General features: G+C 39.8%; 1 long non-coding RNA gene across 1 annotated transcript; it reads left to right on the top strand.

Annotated features, from left to right (window-relative positions):
* Positions 1-611: 611 nt before the first annotated feature.
* Positions 612-4052, top strand: LOC112658641 (uncharacterized). Its single transcript, XR_003135849.3, has 2 exons — positions 612-3080; positions 3897-4052. It is a non-coding gene; the product is annotated as an uncharacterized LOC112658641 (long non-coding RNA).
* The last annotated feature ends 2718 nt before the right edge of the window (positions 4053-6770 follow it).

The following is a 6770-nucleotide window of genomic DNA, read 5'->3' as shown; positions in this document are numbered from 1 at the left end:
GAAACAAACTCTGTAATGTTTCTAGCCCAGATTTAGGGAGAGAAAAAGAATTGCTCTGTTACTCTGGATCCCTCACTCAGAAGCCCAGGTGAAAGTGTCAATGCCTGAAACCCATTTCCACGGTCATTCTGGTCTTTGTGTGACGGCTCATATCAAATGGTATGGTTGAACAGCCTCTGTATGTTTTTAAAGTATTTTGATGATATGAAATACCACTTATTAAAAATTAAGAATGAAGGATACAAAACTGTATATAGTGTATGATACCTATTTTATAACATTTGCGGCCTGAATTTCTCTTTGCTTCACTAGTCTATGAGTGCAAATGAGGCCTCATGATTGTTTGTGTCACAAATGTTGCTGTCTATTGCCTCTATTTGCATAATTCAGTCTCACCTGCTGTGCCTAGAAGGCGCTGATGCTGTCTTATATGTACTTACAAAGAGTTCTGTCAGTTTTCTTTACTTCAGATCTCTTTGTTGGTATCCAGGGCCTACAGCACAAGGGTACTCAGTTTAGATTCAAGCTGGGACTATACATATATAAATCCAGATTCATATAGAAGAATGTCTACAAGAAAACATACCAACTATTTTCTTCATGTGGTGAGATTATGGATAAGTTATTCTACTTTTTACATTTTTCAAATTGTTTCCAATGAACCTATTCTGCTTTTAAAGAAAAACTAGATAAAGAAAGAGGAAAAATGGAGAAAGAGAGGAGGAAGTCTGAGAACTTAATAGAGTGGCTGCATTAGAAGAAAATATTAACCTTCTATCCAAGGCAGATGGTTAAGCCAAGGTTAGAGCCCTGATTGGGAAAACTAGAGATTCTGACATGGAGTCTGGAAACAGTAAGTGGATACTCCCAAATATTTTGATTTCTCAGACTCCTTAAATCAACTGGTGTGGGCCACTTCTGGGGATCCACACCTTCCTATTAAAAGCCAGCACAATGCCATGTTAGAAGACAATGAAGAGACCTCTCCCTCACAAGGCAACGGGTGTCCATATCAGGATCTGCTCCCTCCTCCCATTCTGTCAACTACTCCTAGAACTAGGACTAATTCTCAGTATAATCCAATGACGGCTATGGGTCTGAAGCAGAGAAGAGACAGTATACCCCAAAGGAACTGTAAAATCTAACCAATATATTCTAGTGGGAGCCAGATACATGTGTGTGAGCTTGGATCTTGAGAGTGCTTGATTGGGGACCAGAAGATAAGATCTGATTAGTGAACATTCTCCCAAGATACAGAATTTGACATTTTGACAAGAGATGATGCAAATTTATGATTAGGATGAATTCTAGAAGTATCAAAAAAAATCATAGCCTACAATTAAACAACGTTGAAATGCAGAATTGCTATAGGAGATAGTGGAGAAATGGCCTAAAGGCTTCAGGATTTGGATATGCTAGAATGGATAAGTGGGTTCCACAGATTGCCTGGAGGACACACCGTTTACCAAGGCCATAAATGTGCACCAGTGAGAGGGGCACTTGCATCACTAAGGATTTCAATGATAGTTGTCCTATATAGGCCAGAGCTGACAGTAGGTGAGGTTGTTCCTGAATATGGCATGCTGCTAAAAGTGGAGATGACAGAAGCTTGAAACAATAAAGACCTGGTGGTGACACTTCACTGCCAGACACTAGAGGGTTGCTATTATAATTGAGATGATTAATAACACACAGTGTTTCTAGATGGGAAGCCAGTAAGACTACCCCTTGGTCTATATAAGAAGAAATTATGGATTATTGTCCTAATTGATTACAAAAGGTCACAATCTCATTTCTAGTTTCTAGACCTAAGCCAGTTTTCAGATCTAGAATCTGCTGATTAGAGAGCCAGCTGTGAGATGATGCAGTCACAAGGCCATGTGAATAACAAAACAATCCTTCATAAGACAGAAGTGGTGCAACTGGGATCAATAAGCATAAGCAAACTGGGAGCACATTGCCTGGGCCCCTAAGTATCCACCTCTGTTGCACTATCACCTTGTTTCCAATTCACACCTATGGTCGTGTTGGGGATTTCAATAGAACATCTGAAGGGGCAGGGAAAAGCTTACATATGTATATCAAAATTAGTTTGTATATGGGCTCAAGCTGAAAATAGAGAGCAACTACATTAAAGTCCACCCAGAGGTAGGCTTAGAAGACAGGGTGAAGGGAAATTGTTCCCAATGGGCAAGACTTCAGATAGTGCACCTTATCCCAGTCACCTACGATTTGTGGAAAGAGAAATAGCCTGAATTAGAAAGTATATGGACTCATAGACATGGAGAACGGTCTGGCTGGGAGTGAAAAGATAGTAAGTTTGATGACAAGGATTTCGGGTTAGAGAAATATAGATGGACATATAGGAGTGTCCAGGAAGTATAAAGATTTTTGTATCACATGCTACCCACCAGAGAGCATCCATCATTGAAGTACTAGACTGAGAAGTATACAAAATTATTTGGACGGTATACGCCGGCCAGCCTTCATCATTGAGCAGCCTAGTGTTGTCATAATAGGCAAATGAGGGCAGCCCGGGTGGCTCAGTGGTTTAGTGCCACTTTCAGCCCAGGGCCTGATCCTGGAGACCCAGGATTGAGTCCCACATCGGGCTCCCTGCATGGAGCCTGCTTCTCCCTCTGCCTGTGTCTCTGCCTGTCTGTCTGTCTCTCTCTCTGTGTGTCTCTCATGAATAAATAAAATAAATAAAATTTAAAAAAATAATAGGCAAATGAACAAAGTGGTCATGGCAGCAGAGATGGTGGTTACATGTGAGCCCAACAGCCTAGATTCAAACTTACTGATCTAGGTACTGCTGCCTTTGAATGTCCAATCAAGAACAGAGACTAATGCTGAGACCCTTACTTGGAACTGTTCCTTTGTTTGGTACTGGGTTCTAGAATCAGGAAGTAGAAGCAGTAGTGACTGCACTGCACTTACTATTACTCCGCATGATTCATTGGAGAACTTTATGCTTCTTATTCCTATACCTTTGGGTTTTGCAGGAATAAGAGCCTGATTTCTTGTAATGGGGCAGTTTAGCCAGGGAACCGGGGAAGCATCTCATTGAATTCTAAGCTGTGAGTGCTTGCAGGGCATTTGTGTTCCTTGTGTCTAGAGACTGGCAGGCAAAAAAAGTCACTGTCTTGGCAGGGGTAATTGACACTGATCATTGGGGGAAATAAGAGACATGGAAAAATGTGTAGAATCTTGGGTGATCCATTTAGGTACCTCTTGGCATCTTTTGCCAATTGTAATGGCAAAAGATTTTGGACAACCTAGAATCATGGAGAGTTCTTAGGGTCTGTGTCACACCACTTAGTAAGCCAGCAAGACCAGAGAGGTGGCTCTGGAGGGTAAAAGAAAGCTAGAATGGATAGTGAGGGAGGGAGACAATGTGTGACTTGTAGCCGCGAGACCAGCTACAACAGTGGGTGTGGTTAGTCCCTCTTCTAAGATTCCCTCAAGAAGAGAGGTTTATAGAAATTCTAGAGGAGCTGCTCCCTGAATGTATATGAAGTGGAGGTGAATGGGACAAAGAGTCAACTGTGGTAGATAGAAATGGATATGCGCCATCAAGTTCACCCTTCAAGGAAAGATTTGTTGCCCAGCTCTAGGAAGCGTGATGAGCTAACAGCCTCCAGCTGGCAGCTCTTTCAGGCTCTGCCTCCACTGCAGACAGTACCTCTCCTCAGGTTGGGTCCTTCCCAAGGGTATCTCACAACCAGTGACTGAGCGAGGCAGGAGTAAAGGTGTGTCCAATTAGGCCTGCATAATGCAGGATAACTCTGAAGGGCAATTGTTAGTTCGGAGCTCCTTAGCAGGCTGGCTAAGGCTTCATCAGGCTTGTGCTCTGGCTTCTCTGTCCAATCTGCTTCCTCCTCTACCTTTCACAGGTAATGTGATACACATCTCACTCCTAATTCACATCTCATCTTTAGTCCCATTTAAGTTTCTGCTTTGAGAACCCAGCCTGTGAGAAGAAAGTTCCTGTTCAAGGTTAATAGAGAAGATTCTAAGTAAATAAAATGTCTAATTCTAATTATGTAAAATTTGTGTGTTCTCTGGCTGAAATAATTAGCAATTGTTTTAGAGTCTACTTCAGCCTTATTATTCATGGATTTTATTTTTCTTTGGTTGCTAATCCTGTGTTGTAAATATCAATAAAATATCAGCCCATAGTTTGGAGTTATGATTCTTCAGGTCAAGTTTTTACTAGAATTTTTTAAATCTTTAATATATTGTTACCTTTATCCTTTATTTTGAAGGATTTCTGTAAAGGGTGGGTTTACTTAATAGTGACTCATTCATGTTTGAATTCAGAAGGAGGACTAATGTGAAGATCCTAATGTGTTTGCTGTTGGGTATGCAAATTTTCGTGATGAGATAGTTGGAAAACGAGTCAACAAAAATCTGCCTGAAGTAATGCCTCTTTTTAAAGTTCTTCATGGTACTATTTCCATTTCAAAGAGGTCTATTGTTGGTTCAATAATTTCTGCTACATCTTCTAATTCTAAAAATGACAGTGAACAATGCTATTTCTTAAAACTTTATTTGGAAATAATTTCATAGTCACAGAAAAATGGCAAGAATAAGAATAGTACAGAGAACACCTGTATATCTTTTACTCAAATTCACCTATTGCTAATATTTTACTCCATTTGCTTTATTACTGGCTTGTGCCCCTGAGATAGATAGATATATAGATATATAGTTATCTACATAGTCCTTTTCCTCTAAATATTTCTGTATTATTTCTGAAGAATAAGAATATATCCTGGGGCACCTGAGTGGCTTGGTTGGTTTGGTATCTGACTCTTGGTTTCTGCTTGGGTCATGGTCTCAGGGTCATGAGATCAAGCCTTGTGTCAGGCTGTGCTCAGCAAGTAATCTGCTTGAGATTCTCTCCCTCTCCCTCTGCCCCTCCCCTCATTTTCCTTCTCTCTAAAATAAAATAAATAAATAAATAAATATTTTTGTTTTAAAAAAAGAACAAGGATATCCTCTCATATAAACACAATATGGTTACCAACTTCAGGAAATTCAACATTCATATAATACTTTTACATAATCTGTCTTCTGTATTTTAGTTTTATCTTTTGGTCATGAAAGGTGAAGCACATTTGAAGAATGGAGCACAAGAAGAAAACTGATGGCACCGAAAGTCTTTTCTCAATGCAAAGAAAGCAGAAGACAATTGTATTAGTTTCCTATGACTGCTTTAACCACAAATTTAGTTGCTTAAAAAAATACACATTTATTCTCTTACAGTTCTGGAAGCCATAAATCCGTGTGTATGTGTGTGTGTGTGTGTGTGTGTGTGTGTGTGTGTATACATGAGGATATATTTTTTAGATGTACCCACTAGGAACAAGAAGCAAACACACCCCAACAATGAGCACACTTAGCACCCAGACCTTGATCTGTAATACCATCACCCATTAAAAACAAAACCACCAAGGCTCCTCAAAAAAAATGGTTAATTTCAGAACTTGGACAATGTGGATTACAAGAAGAACCTAAAATATCTTACAGTTAGAAAGTAAGGAAGTAGTCAAAAAATGAAGGGACATGTCACAAGACACAGAAGCTGCTGTTGGGGCTCCCATATCATAATCTATGATACTCTGAGCACTAAAATAATTAAGGACAGTAATGAATTACAAACTCCTGAAAAAGTTGGAATCAATGATCCATTTTCTAATATATTGATGAAGGATAAATACGTTGATGAAAGAGGATAGCAGATCTTTGCTCATAGTAAAATGCCAAATGCAGATGGTAAAATGCGGGAATGCTGGAACTGGCAGGTCACCTTTCTGCAACCATCATATTAAAAGTTGGTTCAGATGAGCACCATCAATGGGCACTAAACCAAAGGGGGAATTTTTGTTAAATTTATGTTGTCTTAAAATGTCTCCCCAGATTGCTTATTAATTACAATGAAAAAGACAGTGATTATTCAGTAGGGAATTGAACATCTTGACTGTGTTCACAAGCTAACCATCACCATTAAGGGGCAGATGGGCCTGATGTACCTCAAGATGCAACACCCAGAGAACAATAAAACATCACTTATGAAGTGTTCCAGTCAAGAATATACAACCTGAATCCAAGCATGAGAAAACACCAAATCCAAAGTGAGCAATAATTTCTTTTAAAATATTATATTCTTTAAAAACATAAATAACATTGAAAGATAAAGACTATGGAAATATCCTAGCATAAAAAGCCCGAGAGACATGATAACTAAATGCAATACATGATGCTAAGCTGGATTCTGTACTGGGGGAATTACTTCCACAAGTGTTGTTTGAACTTTCATTGTGTCTGAGAACTGCCCAGGGGGAAGCACATAAACATACATACAACATGAATACTTGCACTTAATGTACAAAGCATATGGTGGTGCCAGGGGAGATACCAATTCTGCTTGGTGTGATGAAGCTGAGGGAGGGGGAATCCAGGCAGAAATCCCAGTGGAGGTGATTATCCTGCCAGGCAAGATTTCTGCCTTCCTGATGTATTTACCTTCCATCTACAGGCTCAACCCAGATTTTCTTATTGACCCAAGGCCCCATCCTGCTTGATTTCCCACCACCACACCTATGATTTGTCACATGCTATTTCCCTGGGCTACCTATGCATGACCTGGTTCCTTGGGAATCTTGTTCTTGCTGAGTAACCTTCTTTCTCTCTGTATGATGGGCTTCTGAGCCATTTCAATCCTGTTTCTGCCCTGAACTCAGTTGGTATCTGCATTGTACTCA

Source organism: Canis lupus, chromosome 12 (genome assembly GCF_003254725.2).
Source record: "Canis lupus dingo isolate Sandy chromosome 12, ASM325472v2, whole genome shotgun sequence".
NCBI classification, from domain to species: Eukaryota; Metazoa; Chordata; class Mammalia; order Carnivora; family Canidae; genus Canis; species Canis lupus.
This window is presented reverse-complemented; position numbering and strand designations above follow the sequence as displayed.